The sequence below is a fragment of the Nomascus leucogenys genome, chromosome 4 (assembly GCF_006542625.1).
Source record: "Nomascus leucogenys isolate Asia chromosome 4, Asia_NLE_v1, whole genome shotgun sequence".
In the NCBI taxonomy this organism is placed as follows: domain Eukaryota; kingdom Metazoa; phylum Chordata; class Mammalia; order Primates; family Hylobatidae; genus Nomascus; species Nomascus leucogenys.
In genome coordinates, this window is record NC_044384.1 from 142,488,559 (window position 1) to 142,506,235 (window position 17,677).

Consider the following 17,677-nt stretch of genomic DNA (forward strand, 5'->3'; position numbering starts at 1 on the left):
CTTGCTCTGTCACCCACCCTGGGGTACAGTGGTGCAATCTTGATTCACTGCAATCTCTGCCTCCCAGGCCAAGCGAGCCTCCCTCCTCAGCCTCCCAAGTAGCTGGGATCACAGGTGCACACCGCCACACCCGGCTGTTTTTTTTTTTTTTGTATTATTAGTAGAGATGAGGTTTCACCATGTTGCCCAGGCTGGTCCCAAACTCCTGGCCTGAAGTGACTCACCCACTTCGGCCTCCCAGAGTGCTGGAATTATAGGCATGAGCCACCCTGCCTCGCCTGATTTGGGGTTTAGAAAGACATTCTGGACTTTCTAAAGGATGCCTGGCAGAACAAATAACTGGCAGCAGAGAGATTAGTAGGAGAGCATTAGCTTACTTTGTGAATTCCTGTATCCAGATTGAGGAATGAGCTCCTGAATGAGCGTTTACAGCAACTGAATCACCTGCTGTCACAACAAACCAATTCCTCACTTGAAAAGCTTTTAAATTGGGGAATTGTGAATGCTTCTAAATGAGTTGTAACAAGCACAAAATATAGTTAAACGACTTTGGGGAATCAGTTGCTCAGAACTAAATATCCCAAATTCTCATGTTCATCTGGCTCTGACGTTGACTCACTCATTGATCTTCAGGGATGTAGTCAGTCTATGCTTTAGTTTTCCCATCTATAAAATGCCGCATTAGCATCTGTGTCATGGAGTAAAATAATCATTTACATGCACTTTGAAGATGAAAAGTACAAGTAATTAAATTCCATGAAAGTTCCCAAGGAAGAGGTTGCTAAAGATATGAGTGAAGTTCACTGTTCTAGCTAGAAGTTAGAATCTCTTTACTGTTAGTGCCTTTTTAACACTTTATTCATTGATGCAACAAATATTCATTTGTGACCTACCATGTGCCAAGGCCAAGGTTAAAAGTCAGTGGTGAATAAAACAGTCAAATTTCCTTCCTCATGAGGTTATAGTCTTATAGGGGAAGAAGACAACAAACAAACATATCAGGTAGTGATAAGTGCATGGACGGAGGAGATAGGAGATGGGTAAACAAATAGAGAGGTAGACAAAAGTAAGAGATTGATCCCTGGTGCCAATTTTTCCTATTAGCCGGTTCTCACATTGCTATAAAGAAGTACTTGAGACCGGGGTAATTTACAAAGAAAAGAAGTTTAGTTGACTCATTCCCCAGGCTGTACAGGAAGCATGATTCTGGCACCTGCTCAGCTTCTGGGGAGACCTCAGGAAACAATCACAGCGGAAGGGGAAGAGGAAGCGGGCACCTACCTCTTGCATGGCCACAGCAGGAGCAAGAGAGGGAGGGGCTACACAATTTTTAAACAGCCAGATCTCACGAGAACTCACTCACTATCACAAGAAGAGCACCAAGGGGGAAATCCACCCCCATGGTTTAATCACCTCCCACCAAGCCCCACCTGGAACATGATAAATTACAATTGAACATGACATTTCGGTGGGGACACAGATGCAAACCATATCGTGGCTAGAGCAGGCCTCTAGGGAAGGTTACAAGAAAAAGCAGGGAGAGGAGGTTCTTGCAAACATTTTAAGAGAGATTTCTAAACAAAGGGAATCATAAGTAGAATGTGTGGGGGCCTATAAGGTACAATACAAAGGCTTGGCAGCTGGGATGGAGTGAGTGGGGTGCTTATGTTAAGTGAATATCAACCCGTGTGTCCTAAGAGTGAGAGTAAGATAGGCAGACTTCTTCTCCAAGTAAACAATGATGGTCTACAGGGCAGCATAGGAATTCCAAAAATAGAGTCCACTGTTTCTTCGTCAAATATTTATTAGTGCCCTTTATTTTCTAGACTTTTTTTTAAGATAAAACACTAAACTTGGTTCTCAAGAAGTATACAGTTTAGAGAATATATACACAAGTTCATTCTAAGTTTCGGCAAGCAAACTAAAGTTTAGATTCCAATAGGTAACACATTTTGGTGAAAAATCATAGATTCTGGTTTTATTTATGTAAAGTTAACAGCAATATGTGTTTGTAGGTGTGCTCTTTTTTCCCTCTCTTTTTAAATTTAACTGACTCATGGTCGACACTGTTTCATCTCTACCCTCCTTGTTAGCACTCACCAGATTTTTCTGAAGCAAATGACAGCATTATTTCATCTGTAAAGATTTCACTAAGTAGCTCTAAAAGAGAGTCTTTGAAAGAGATCAAAATTAATAATAATTCTTCTATATCATTGCACATCTAGTTAGTATTCAAATTTCCTTCAGTATCTCACAATTTATTTATTTCTTTTCTTTCTATTTTCTTGCGAGTCAGAGTCTCAGTCTGTTGCCCAGGGGTGCAGTGGTGAGATCTCAACTCACTGCAACCTCTGACTCCTGGTTCGTGCTTCAGCCTCCCTAGTAGATGGGACTACAGGCACGTGCTACAACACTCGGCTAGTTTTTGTAATTTTAATAGAGATGGGGTTTCACCATGATGGCCAGGCTGGTGTCGAACTCCTGACCTCAAGCTGTCTGCCTGCCTTGGCTTCCCAAAGAATGGGGATTACAGGCATGCACCACCATGCCTAGCCTTTTGTTTGTTTGTTTTACAATTCAGTGGATTTTAAAAACTGTGGTAAAATATACACAACATAAGATTTACCATTATTAAGTGTAAAGTTCAGTGACATTAAGTTCATTCATATTGTCATGCAATCATCACCACCATCCATCACCAGAGAGTCTTCATCTTCCCAAACTGAAACTCTGCACCCATTAAACAGTAGCTCCCCACTCCCCGACCCTCCCAATTCCCTCAGCAGTGTGACAATCAACGTTCTGCTTTCTGGCTCTGAATTCGACTTCTCTAGGTATCTCGTATTAGTGAACTCATATAATATTTGACTTTTTGTGACTGGCTTATTTCACTTAGCATCACATCTTCAAGACCCACCCACATTATAGCATGTATCAGAATTTCCCTCCTTTTTATGGCTGAATAATATCCCATTGCATGAATATACTACATTTTGTTTTTCTCCAATTGTCTCATTCTTTTTTTTTTTTTTTGAAACTGAGTCTCACTCTGCCACCCAGGCTGGAGTTTAGTAGTGCTATCTTGGCTCACTGCAACCTCTGCCTCCCAAGTTCAAGTGATTCTCATGCCTCAGCCTCCCCAGTAGCTATGATTACAGGCTTATACCACCACGCCCGGCTAATTTTTGTATTTTTAGTAGAGACGGGGTTACACCATGTTGGCCAGGCTGGTCTCGAACTCCTGACCTCAAGTGATCCACCAGCCACAGCCTCCCAATGTCTTATTCTTTTTAATTGTTTTATTTTCATCTTCATTTGCAAATTGACTGAATTTCGGGGGGACAAAACTACATAAAAATACATGGTAGCAATATTTTTCAAAAAGCTAAAGAGATGAGCAATGTAAATATTAAAGGACCAAATTTCACCTTTTGTAAGACTTTTATAAGAGCTCTAACAATCCAAGGTTAACAACTGTAAAATAAAAATGAACTGTGGTCCACAGTTGCAGGGTCAGTCTATTGCTTTGTTCTGTGGATGTGGCGTCTCTGTTGCACACTGACGTCGTTGCAGATCACCCAGAACCCATGAGATCAGCTCTGCATGCTCAGCAAGGCTGGTCAAAAAACAGGGCTGTTATCTGGCACTATGCTTCAGTGCCCCTGGCAAAGACGCTCCCAGAGTGCCCCTTGCATACAGAATTTCCCGACACATCTCTAGCTAGCTTCTAAAGCCGCAAGATGCTAAATGTCTGTATCACCATTTAGTTGCTTTTAATGTAGTCTCCTGAAAGAATAGGTAAATGTCAGAGAGACCGATGTGAATAGATACGTTACATTATTAATGTCAAGCAGGGAATGAAAATCTGGAGATTCTGAATTCATTATAGCTACATTATTTACATATTGATGGGGTTAGGGATCTTGGAGTTACAGTTCTATAACATTCCCCCATATCCTTCCAACCTATTCTTTTCTTGAGATAGGGTCTTCCTCTGTAGCCCAACCTACTCTGTAAAAATACTATGCTGAAGCCAGGCGTGGTGGCTCATGCTTGTAATCCCAGCACTTTGGGAGGCTGAGGTGGGCAGATCATGAGGTCAGGAGTTCGAGAACAGCCTGGCCAATATAGTGAAACCCCGTCTCTACTAAAAATACAGAAAAATTAGCCAGGCATGGCAGCACACGCCTGTAGTCCCAGCTACTAGGGAGGCTGAAGCAGGAGAATCGCTTGAACCCAGGAGGCGGAGGTTGCAGTGAGCCGAGATCATGCCACTGCACTCCAGCCTGGGTGACAGAGTGAGACTCTGTCTCAAAAAAGAAAAAAAATACTATGCTGGCCAGGTGTGGTGGCTCACAATTGTAATGCCAATATTTTGGGAGGCTGAGGCAGGTGGATTGTTCCAGACCAGGATGGACAACATGGTAAAACCCCATCTCTACAAAAAATACAAAATTTAGCCAGGCATGGTGGTGTGCATGTGTATTCCCAGCTACTCAGGAGGCTGAGGTAGGAGAATCATGTGAGCCTGGGGAGGTAAAGGCTGCAGTGAGCTGTGATGGAGCCACTGCACTCCAGCCTGGGCAACAGAGTGAGACTCTGTCTCAAAAAAGAAAAAAATACTATGCCAAGGTAGGCATCAGGATCGTATACTGAAAACACTGTGTATAACTATCCTGAACACACATTACATTTAAAATATTTTAATTGGATGAACAAAACTAGTAAATTGTGTCTAATTTCCCAGAATTGCAAAATGTCCTTCATTGACATGAAATATAACAGAATTTTAATTCTTTTAATATACTTTCTCATTTTGTAGCTCCTGTGTACCCATACATATTCAAACCCCTCTTGTAGAAAAATTCCTTATAGACGAGAGAGGAAATATAATTTTTACTTCACACCGGAGTCTGGCCTTACCTATTTGAAGTCTGAGTAAACCTAAATGTGGTATAAAATAAAGCTTTCTTTTTACTTATTTATTTATATTATTAAAAAATTTTTTCTATCCAAAAAGCTGAGATACAATAAAATAAAGTTTTCTAATCAAGTAAAAGTTCTATCCAAAATATGCGTCAAAGGAGAATCCTGGAATGGTGATCTCGAATGAAATTTAAAGGTTGTATAATTCAGTGGGTCAGAGTCTCTCTTGGGTTCATGAATTGAGAATCTGATGTGAGCTATGAATCTTTTCGCTAGAAAAATGCGTATTATTTTGCTGATAATTTTACCTGTTCATGGACCTTCTGATGCCCATCGTCAGACTCCAGATTAAGAATCTGATGTACATCTGTAATCCCAGCACTTTGGGAGACCAAGGGAGGTAGATGACTTGAGGTCAGGAGTTTGAGACCAGCCTGGCCAATATGGTGAAACATCGTCTCTACTACAAATACAAAAATTAGCCGGGCACGGTGGTGGGTGCCTGTAGTCCCAGCTACTCAGGAGGCTGAGGCAGGAGAATTGCTTGAACCCAGGAGGCAGAAGTTGCAGTGAGCCGAGATTGAACCACTGCACTCCAGCCTGGACGACAGAGCAAGACTCCGTCTACGAAAAAAAAAGAGAACCTGATGTAATTCAACTCCTTCCTTTTACAGTTGATGCAATTGACAGTCATGGTGGCTATGCAATTTGCCTATGGCCACAGAGGGAGGGAGGGTAGAGATTCCACTGTAATTACAATGGGGCTTTTTCTATCACTTGATTACAAAACTTCACCTAACAGATTAACAATGTGAGAGGTACCATTGGACCCGATGTACCTCCTTACCCAGTCTTTGATAATACCTCAAATTCTCACGTGTGGGGTCTTCTGGTAGCATATTTGTATCAACTTGGACAAGATATCAAGCACCATCTTCCATGCACATGCCAGGTGAAGGCAAACTAGAGTATAACATGGGTCACTAGCCCAGACTTCTTTCTCTCAGGCTCAATTCCCTTTGATGCTCTTGGTCTCTTTACCTGCTGTTAAGCTTGACCTCTACACATGTTTCCCTACTGTCCAATGATCAGCTCTACACAAGGGGATGAGGGGTAGAGAAATAGGGTGTTTATAAAAGGAGAGGTGGGGCAGAAGAGTCTCTCTAACAGGATTAAAGTTAAGCAAAAACAGCGTATTCAGAACTTCATCTGCTTCAATTTTTTTTTTTTTTCAGCTAGAAGTGAGAGTGCTGGAAATGTTTTTTACTGAAATACTAAGCAACCAGATTCCTGACATTGTTGAAATGTATTTAAAAATCCCCAATTTTATGAGTCTCATGCAATTAACTTGGAGAAACTGCACATGTTGGATAAGGATTGTGTTATGGCCAAGAAGGAAGCACAGAGTGATATTCCCGGAAAGAGGGGGATTTCCTTGTGAACATATTTGCTCTGAATCATAAATTGAGATATAGAAATATAACATTAAATATTACAAGTATTTTTGTAATTGAACAAACTATATGTATATTTTTGCAAGAATTTCTTTTGATATATAATTTATTCTGATAAAGATCATACCTATTATAGGAAATTTGAAAAATAAAAAAGAAAGAAAAGAAAATTGCTGTAATTCCAGTAAGCAGAAGTAACAACTACTCATAATCTGATGCATATATTTTCAGGCTTTTTTCTATGAATACATATTTTCACACACACATATATATATAATTACTTATAGATCTATTTTATTTATCAAAGTAAGGCCATGTTTATATGAAGGACTGTAGTTTGATCTTTTCAACAAATATTACAGCATAAGTATTTTTAAAAGTTATTAAATTTTCTTGGAAAACAGTTTTTAATAGCTACATGGATTCCATCATGTATCCATGCCGACAATTATTTAATCATTTGGAAATCCACAGTGTTTTTAATATTCCCCCCTATATATCCTTGTATGTAGATCTTTGGGTGCCTCTCTATTTCTTTAGAATTTTTTAAAAAATATTTCTCATAATTTTTATTTTAGTAGAGATGGGGTTTCACCACGTTGGCCAGGCTGGTCTGGAACTCCCGGCCTCAAGTAATCCACCTGCTTCAGCCTCCCAAAGTGCTTGGATTACAGGTGTGAGCCACCGTACCTAGCCTTTTTAGAAAACTTTGTATTTTTCTCAGCTTTTTGGCTAGCAGAAATTTCTAAAAGTAAAATAATTCCCAAGAGTAGAACATTTTCTTAGGTTTTTGCTGTATATTATTAAATGCTTATATACTGTTCTACCAATTTGCACCTCTAGCTGCAGTATTTGTTAGTGTTACTTTTGCCTATTCTCTGGTTAATATTGGATGTTTAAAAATTGATTCCAATTTGACAGGCTAAATATGGTATCCTATTTTAATTTGCATTAGTTTGATTACTCTTCAAAGTTAAACTATTTTAAAAATATGTTTACTAGCTATTTGCATTTGTCCTAATGCAAACTGTTTTGCCTATTTTTGTATTATGGTACTCATCGTTTGCACATTGATGGGCAGGAACTCCTTATATATTTTTACCATAAACCCTATGTTGTATGTATTGAAAATATTTTCTCTATCATTTTCTTTAACTTAGGATGACACTTTTTTTCTCTAATAAATCATGAAATGTCACCTGTGCCCCCAAGTTGCAAAGCTGTTGTAAAACTGATTTGCTTTACAAGGGGCAGGTCTCAGCGTGTTTATCTGATGGGATGAATGGAATGAAACAGACATGTGCAGGGTTTTGGGAATCAAAGCAGAAGTTTTGAAGCTGAAGTCCTTAGGTCCTCTGGTTTCTATCAGATATTTTCATTCTAATTATAAACATTATACATTTTCCCAATAAACACCCCAATTTTAGTTTCAAAAAGGATTACAATAAAGGATCTGGTTGCTACTAAGCACGATACATAATTAGCATGGTTAGTGTCCTTATAGATGTGTTTCTTTTGAGACAGAGCCTCTCGCTCTGTCGCCCAGGCTGGAGTGTAGTGGCACAATCTCGGTTCACTGCAACCTCTGCCTCCCAGGCTCAAGCAGTTCTCATGCCTCAGCCTCCCCAGTAGCTGAGACTACAGGTGCCTGTCACCACACCCGGCCAACTTTTCTATTTTTTGTACGGACGGGATTTCGCCATGTTGCCCAGTCTGGGCTTGAACTCTTGAACTCAGGTGATCCACACGCCTTGGCCTCTCAAAGTGCTGGGATTACAGGCATAAGCCACCACGACTAGCCCTTATAGATGCTTTTTAGATTAACTTTGAGCAAGATTAGATGGCTGGCTGTGATCAGAAAGGCTTCTGGTACACAACTGTATTCTTACTCTATTTTCCATCGTCTTCTTTCAGTGAGGCAAGCTTGGCCTGAAGTCTCTCTCTTTCTTGCTCTTACTGTACTTCCTTGAAAGTCTGCAAGAACTGCACACACGAAAACATACTGTTTCTTGGTTAGAGGACTATCCACTTCTCACCCCATCTGCTTTGATATAACAATTTCCTTTAATGGACTGTAACTTGTAAACTCACTTCCAGATAAAAATTTCTATGTTAAGATCCTTTGTGTTTTAAAGAAGAGAAACCAATTCGAAGGCACTCTAGCAGAAGCAGGAGATTTATTGTAAGCCTTGAAGGCAGGGAGAGGAGCTAGGATTCAAGAATACCAGTCAAGAAAGCAAAATGTTGTTGGAAACTCAAGAAACGTGGCCTCTCATATTTGCCATCTTCTTTCTCGGTGGACTGGTTTTCTCTGCTCGTAAGTCCTCTTAATAGTCTGGAGTTGGCTGCTTATGGTTCCAAATTTACCATCTGGACCCAGAGAAAGACTGGCTTTCCTTCCCTCAACCCCAAGTCTAAATTTCTTGCTGTATTTTTTTTTTTTTTTTTTGAGTCTCGCTCGGTCATGCAGGCTGGAGTTCAATGGCGCAATCTCGGCTTAGTGCAACCTCTGCCTCCTAAGTTCAAATGATTCTCCTGTCTCAGCCTCCCGAGTATCTGGGATTACTACAGGTGCCCGCTACCACGCCCAGCTAATTTTTTGTATTTTAATAGAGACGGGGTTTCACTGTGTTGCCCAGGCTGGTCTCGAACTCCTGAGCTCAGGCAATCCACCTGCCTCGGCCTCCCACAGTGCTAGATTACAGGCGTGACCAAGTCCAAATTTCTAAGAAAGAGACTTTGGCCCCATTTCAGTTAAGCACCTACCTCAAGTCTAATTATTCCAAGGCAAGGATGTGCGGTCACATGGACAAATGGCTCCTGACAGCCCACTACTGGGGGACACAGGGAGCAGTTGAAGAGCTATTGTGAATTTACACAGATACAAAAAAGCTGTGCATCACATCAACTGTGTTTTTAAAAGCATGTCCTAGAATCTTTTGTCAGATTTAATGTTACGCATGAGGATATTTAAAAATAAACTATCCATTTTAAGAACATCATCTGCAAGAAAGTGAACACTAAAATTTAAGAGGAAACCTGAGTTTGACTCCAGTTAAATCCAGTTGCTCTGCAGAGACACAGCCTGTGACACAGTCATGATAAGCAGCAGGAACGTATGATTATATCCTAAGCTGCTAGGATAAGGCTTTTATAATTTTTCCAAATAATTTTGGAGGATATTTTCATTTAATTGGTACAATATGTTAAACTTGCTAATAAGAACTTACTAAAATAAGCCCAACTAAGAAAAATAATAATAAATTCAGTGTTCCATACTAGAACAAAACCAAACCTGTAATACATAAACTTAATATTCCAAGTATTGTTTCAAAATATAAATTAAATGTTAACATCATTGTATTCAAGATCCACCAAGGCAATGGAACAATATTATCTTACAGAGAAAGGGAAGGGCTTCCTCAAATTGTTCTTTAATACTAGAGCAGCCACTGAAATTAGGGGACAAAGGAACCAGACAGCTTGCTTTATACATTTTTGGGAGACATAAAACATCAATTACTTTTTGTTTGTTTTTTGAGACAGAGTCTCACTCTGTTGCCCAGGCTCGAGTGCAGTGGCACGATCTCGGCTCATGGCAACCCCTGCCTCCCGGGTTCAAGTGATTCTCCTGCCTCAGCCTCCAGAGTAGCTGGGATTACAGGCACGTGCCACCAGGCCAGGCTAATTTTTGTAGTTTTAATAGAGACGAGGTTTCATCATGTTGGCCAGGCTGGTCTCAAACTCCTAACCTCAAGTGATCAGCCCACCTCAGCCTCCCAAAGTGCTGGGATTACAGGAGTGAGCCACCTCACCCGGACAATCACATACATTTAAGATGTACATTGGTTTGGGTCAGAAAGGCGGGACAACTCCAAGCGGGGCTGGGGCTTCCAGACTATAGGTAGATTTAAAATTTTTCTGGTTGACAATTTGTTGAGTATATCTACAGACCCGGGATCAAGAGAAAGGAAATGTCTGGGTTAAGATAAAGGATTTTAGTGAGCAAAGTTTTTACTATGCAGAGGAAGTCTTCAGGTAGCAGGCTTCCCAGAGAATAGATTGTAAATGTTTCTTACCGGACTTAAAAGGGTGCTAGGCTGTTTCTTAGTTGATTCGCTCCTGGATCCAGAAAAAGGCCTGGAAAAAGGGAAAAGGGGGTTCTTTATAGAATGCAGATTTTTCCCCACAAGAGACGACTGTGCAGGACACTTTCAAGGTATGGCAAGGAAATATATTTGGGGTTAAAATATTTTGATTTACTTCCTTGTTATGTGATGTTACGACAGAGTCAGGTTGGAAGGCAGGCCACATTATACAGGGTTAAATATAACCTCTCTGATGAGATTTGATGGTTTGTAGGCTGTGACTCCCCAGGCCCCTAGGGTAGGAATTTGGGCAAGAGAAGAAAAAAAGTCAAAGTTTAGTCTGTCTTCAATAATAATATTAATAATAATAATTACACTAATTTGGTAGGACTCAACATTTTTTTTTTCCCTAGTTTTTTTTGAGACAAGAGTCTGTCTGTTTCTTAGGCTGGAGTGCAGTGGCGTGATCTTGGCTCACTGCAACCTCCACCTCCTGGGTTCAAGCAATTCTCGAGCCTCAGCCTCCTGAGTAGCTGGGATTACAGGCTTTTGCCATCATGCCCAGCTAATTTTTGTATTTTTTGCAGAGACGAGATTTCGCCATATGGGCCAGGCTGGTCTCGAACTCCTGACCTCAAGTGATTTGCCCACCTTGGCCTCCCAAAGTGCTTGGATTACAGGCATGAGCCACCATGCTCAGCTGGACTTTACATTTTCAATGCTACGCTTTATAATATGTGTCATGTCATTATAGACTTTTCTGAAATTTTGGAACTATGATGTTCAAAAAGGAGGGCCCCATATCCCTGGGTCATTTATTTAAATGGTAGGTACTAGTAACTTTATTTTTAAACATGGAAAATATTTCAAAACCTTGTGGACGGAAGCAAGGTCTTAAACCATTTGTCTCACTGTGACTGCATCTCATTATAGTTCAGACTGGTAACTGAAACTCCACTCCCAGGGCTACACAGCTTATGCTTTGCACACACACCCTTGGAAGGAGGCATGGAAGACAAAAGCACCTGAGCTTCACTCACCACACCTAGGAGCATGGTTGGGTCTGTGGAGAGTGATGCCTTGCTCTCCCTTTCACTGAGGCACCATACAGGCCCTGATATGGTTTGACTGTGTCCCCACCCAGATCTCACCTTGAATTCCCACATGCTATGGGAGGGACCTGGTGGGAGGTAATTGAATCATGGGGGCAGGTCTTTCCCATACTGTTCTTGTGACAGTGAATAAGTCTTATGATATCTGATGGTTTTATAAGGGGAGTTCTCCTGCACAAGCTCTCTCTTTCTGCCTGCTGCCATCCGTGTAAGACGTGACTTGCTCCTCCTTGCCTTCTGCCATGATGGTGAAGGCCTCCCCAGCCATGTGGAACTGTGAGTTCATTAAACTTCTTTTTCTTCCGAGTCTCAGGTATGTCTTCACCAGCAGCATGAAAATGGACTAATACAGGCCCCTTTTGAAAAGCCCCACAATAGAGTGTCTCCCTGTCCAATGCTTGCCTTTAGCAATAGACATGAAGTGGGGGATGATAGGGCATCCTCTCTGCAACCCATTCTCCCTCTCCCCTCCTCCTGGACATGCTTCATTTCAAAATGCCAACTATGCTACAGTTAGCCTCATGTGTCATGACTATTTCACAGATGTTTTCCATTTGTCTTTCATTGGACTAATTTTCCTTGTTTTTCTCAGAAAGAGGATGTTTTCTCCAGGATTGGGTGGGCAGTTGGGGGTTGGGAGGGGACATGGCTACTGTGGGACCCCCAGGAAAAGTTCTGGAATTCTGGGCGACGTCAAGGCAAATCCTTCGGCTTGCAGTGAAAGGGCCTGGGTCCTGTGGAATATCTTCAGCTGAAAGTACTTTCAACGGATGCTAAAAATACATTGCAGTTTATTTTCCCCAGTAGGGAGCATATGTGTTCCCACTTGACCTGGAAACACAAAGAGATCCAATGTTAAATGTAATGTTGCTCATTCCAAGATAAATGAGTTTTCTGGAGAGCAAGGGAAAGAAAAAACAACAGTTGTCTGGACATAGTTTTGCCTTTGCTCTCTGGAGGACTCAGTGTCTTGAACACATACTTTATGCTCCATGCTTGTAGTTAAGTGGCAAGTCTCACGTTTCTTAGCCATTGCTGATTGGAACTGGCTGTCTTTCTTTTTTTTTTCTTTTTTTAATGAGACAGAGTCTCGCTGTATCGCCCAGGCTGGAGTACAGTGGCTTGATCTCGGCTCACTGCAAGCTCCGCCTCCGCGGTTCACATCATTCTCCTGCCTTAGCCTCCCAGGTAGCTGGGACTACAGGTGCCTGCCACCACGCCCGGCTAATTTTTTGTATTTTTTAGTAGACACGGGGTTTCACCGTGTTAGCCAGGATGGTTTGATCTCCTGACCTCATGATCCATCCGCCTCGGCCTCCCAAAGTGCTGGGATTACAGGCGTGAGCCACCGTGCCCAGCCGGCTTGCTTTCAAATCAGATGAGTCCAAGGCAGATTTATTAAATTTAGGAAAGAGGGGTGAGGTATGTTTTAAATATTTTTTAAGTAAAATTTTTAAAAATCCAAGCAAAAGGGGTCAGATTCTTTGTATCTAATCTGAGCTTAATAAATTCTTCTTCCATCTTTTTCAAACAATGAAGCCAAAATACGAAGTCTGAAACACCCTCTAATTGGACTGTAGATTTACAGACATTGGTATTAAACCTTTTCTGTTAAAACGAGCAAATTGAACAAACACAGCTGATCTACAACTAGCATAGACATTCTGTTGGTTTCCTGCAGTGACATTTAAGAATAGTTATTAAGCCTAGTTCTTATAGTTGGGGACACTTTGTTTAGAGCTTTGCATTACCCAATATAATATTCTTCAATTTTGTAAGAGCTCAGTTCAATTTCTACTGAAGACTGGGTGGCAGCCCTGTCTCCAGCTGGTACCTCTTTCCCTCTTCTCTACAGCTTAAAATACACAGTCTGCTCCCAGTCAGTTAAGAACCAATCTCCTCTACCCTCCCGAGCCCTGAAGAATTAGCACAGTGATTAAATACAGGAATTTTACAGTCTGCCTTGATTTGAGTGAATTTTGCCACTCAGTATCTCTGCTTTCATTTTTCTCCATCTGTAAATGAGGCTAATGGAACCTACTATTCAGGGCTGTTGAGAAGATTAAATGAAATATTGCATGAAAAGCACACAGCACCGTGCCTAGGCGAATAGAAAACTTTTAAGAGATGTTAGCTATTATGACTGGCGATTATTCTGAGATTTCTCAGTGAGCGATGCCCAGTGGCAGGAGAGAATGCCATGATCACCAAGACCTCGTTTGACAAAACTGTTTGATGTCAATTTTTAACACTTTATTTCTAATCCCCTGCTTTGGACCAAGCCTAACAGCTTTCAAAGGGATATCTCTTCTTGGCTGGGTGCAGTGGCTCACACCTGTAATCCCCAGCATGTTGGGAGGCTGGGGCAGGTGGATCATTTGACGTCAGGAGTTTGAGACCAGCCTGGCCAACATGGTGAAACCCCGTCTCTATTAAAAATACAAAAATTAGCTGGGCTTGATGGTGTGTGCTTGTAGTCCCAGCTACTGGGGAGGCTGAGGCAGGAGAATCGCTTGAACCAGGGAGGCAGATATTGCAATGAGCCTAGTTCACGGCACTGCACTCCAGCCTGGGCAACAGAGCAAGACTCTGTCTCAAATAAATACATACATAAATAAATAAATATCTCTTCGTTTTCCTCTTTCTGTTTTTCTCTTGACTTTTTCCACTTCTATCTCCTCCAAAGACAAGTCAAGAAGGGTGTGGCCTAATTAAAATCGCGAAAGTGAGATTTTCTCTTAGTTGCCTTTAGCCACATGGCAGGAAGCATTGTTGTTGCTGTCATTTATTTAAAGCAAAATACGATCTAAAATTACAAGCAAGAAGAAATGTGGGAAACCCTTTGCCCCTTTTCATGATACAGACAGCATATCTTCAGCTTCTCCAGACTTCAAGGAGAAAATTCAGTTCATTTTCTCATGAGATGTTGTAACCCAGCCCTGGGATTCACTTGTGTGGAAGAGTTAAGTGATTGCCAAATTTTCTTTCAAGACTAGACAGGTAATTTTCATATTCCAAAGTCAGCTGGAACCTCCAGCCCATGAATATCCTGTCTTCTAAGGTAGTGAATAACTAGGTAAATGAAATCAGAACAAAGTCTAAATCAGAACAAAAGCAGCTGAAAAAGTGCTACATTTCCTGGAAGCTGTGCTTTCTGAACTCCTGAAGGGTAAAGGGAGAGCAAATTAAAGGGTCTGTTTTAAAGACCAAGTCAGTTAACAAATTGTACTAGTTTCCTAAGATTACCCTAGTTTTAAGAACAGAATGTCTCCTATCCTGAGAAACCCCTCAGTCTTGGGCACATTGGAATATTTTGTCACCTTAAAATGAAGACTTGATTAAGCTGTGATAGATTAAATTAAAATTCAATGGAAAAGGGCGCTCATATGATTTTCAAAATGCATCTTTAATAGACGTAGAGTAATATAAATATAAGTGGAAAAAGCATACTGACTAAATGTCCTCCTAAGAAGCTGTCATTATCTAGGCAAATCCTGGCCACTCTGCCCATGTAGTTATAGTGCTTCGTTTCGTAGCACTTATTCTAATTGCAAACTTGATCCCTAGAAGGAAATAATTAGCCTTTACAGGGACTCCTTTTGAAAACCCAAACCTTAAAGTGACACCAAATGTCCTATAGGCCAAAAAAGGCGAAAGTTTCCAAAGGAAGTTTTTTAATATTTTCAGCGATGGGAGGTCAAGGAAGGAGAAAGGGTGAGTTGACCTTTAAGAGGGAAAGGCTCATCAGCATGGTGGGGATGGAAACCAGATTCCTGGACTGGCCCAAGGAGGGAGCCAGGGGTGAGGAGTCAGACTAGCGTAGACCAATTATGGAAGATATTTGACAGAGAAAGGAAGTAAAGTAGTCAGATAGTAGCTAGGGCATTAGCAAGGTCGAGAGAAAACTGTCAAGATGGAAAAAGGTTGATTGAATATGCTGAAGACAGAGCAAAAGAAACCAGGATGAAAGCTTACTTGGGGCTTGTTGATAGTTTTAGCAAAGGATAGGAACCAACTACTCTTGCCCACCTCTATTCAGACTTTTTTTTTTTTTTTTTTTTTTGAGACAGAGTCTCGCTCTGTCATCCAGGCTGGAGTGCAGTGGCATGATCTTGGCTCACTGCGACCTCTGCCTCCTGGGTTCAAGCGATCCCCCTGCCTCAGCCTCCTGAGTAGCTACGATTACAGGAGTGCACCAACACGTCTGCCTAATTTTTTTTTTTTTTTTTGTATTTTTAGTAGAGAGGGGGTGTCACCGTGTTGGCCAGGCTGGTCTTGAACTACTGACCTCAAGTGATCCGCCCACCTCTACCTCCCAAAGTGTTGGGATTAGAGGCATGAGCCACCCCACATTGCCAATCCAGACTGTTCTTGACAAAAGATGCTTATATGGAGCATCTAGGATTCTCCCTTCTAAATAGCCATGTTTCAAGGCCTCACTCAAGACACAACCTCTTTCCATGTACTCTCCACTCTCCTGAATGACTCTGCCCTTGCAGAGAGGGTCTAGACTCTGGAAGAAAGCCAATGTGTATGGAATGTTCTTGCCATCATAAGGCAGCGGCGACAGAGAAAACAATCTAAGAGTCAGAAAACAGGATATATTAAAAGGCTTAAGCTGAAAAGGTTTTGGAAAGTTTATAGATTAGGTTCATGACATTGGATAGACCTCTAAGGAAAGAAAACTTTATATAACAGAGTTCCTCTTCTCCAAACAATGTGGTTGTTGTTTTTGCTTTTAGAAGAACCCTACCGTTTGCAGGGCCACGCTTATCCTTTACAGGGCCTGGGGAAAGGGTACACGTGAAGGCCCACATGCCACACGCCTAAATATCTGAATGTGTTACATCACCCTAACACATGTGGCACATTCACACTCCTTGCCCTAGCCTGGGTTTCATCCAGCACAGAGAGGAGCTTCGTCGGCACACACCTGAGGTCCAGCTCCTGCACAACCCCCAGCTCTAGGGATGCCCACCTCAATAGCTTCTTTTGAATGACTATGAAAGACTGCTCCACCCTCCCCATCCAGGCTTGAGGCTATTTGCAATGGGAATTCAGGGTCCTCCATACCATGTGTGTTCTAGAAGGTGGAGGGGGCGTGCTCCCTTGGCCCATCAGAAACTTTACCACAAGGGCTACAGCATGGTGAGAGGAGGGCCGGGTTAGGTGCCCACGGCAGGATCCTTCCCTGGGTTGATACTTGGGAGGATCACTTGAGCACAGGAGATCGAGACCAGCCCGGGCAACATAACCAGACCCTGTCTCAATGAAAAAACAAAAAAGATGACACTTTCATGAATCCTTTCTTTCTTTTTTTTCTTTCTGAGATGGAGTCTTGCTCTGTTGCCCAGGCTGGAGTGCAGTGGCATGATCTCGGCTCACTGCGACCTCTGCCTCCTGGATCCAAGCGATTCTCCTGCCTCAGCCTCCTGAGTAGCTGAGACTACAGGCACCCACCACCACACCCAGCTAATTTTTGTATTTTTAGTAGAGAGGAGGTTTCACCATGTTGGCCAGGCTGGTCTTGAACTCCTGACCTTGTGATCCGCCCGCCTCGGCCTCCCAAAGTGCTGAGATTACAGGTGTGAGCCACTGCACCCAGCCCAGGAATCATTTCTATAGTTCTTTATGAAGCAGTTTCTTTGAAAGTGGAAAGCACAAAGAAAAAAAAATTTAAAGCTGTATGGAACACAATATCTTTTCATAGAGTTTTCCTTTATCATTGAGTTATCTTTTACCATTTGACTTTCTAGTTTTTAGCATATTGACTTTCTTTTGTTGTGTTGTGTTGTGTTGTATTTTGAGACAGAATCTCACTCCGTTTCCCAGGCTGGAGTACAGTGGTGCAGTCTTGGCTCACTGCAGCCTCCACTTCCCAGCCTCAAGTGATCTTCCCGCCTCAGCCTCCTGAGTAGCTGGGACTACAGGTGTCAGCCACCACACCCTACTAATTTTTGTATTTTTGGTAGAGATGATGTCTTGCCTTGTTGCACAGGCTGGTCTCGAACTCCTGAGCTCAAATGATCTGCTCACCTCAGCCTCTGGAAGTGCCGGGATTACAGGCATATGCCCCTGTGCCCATTCACATACTGAC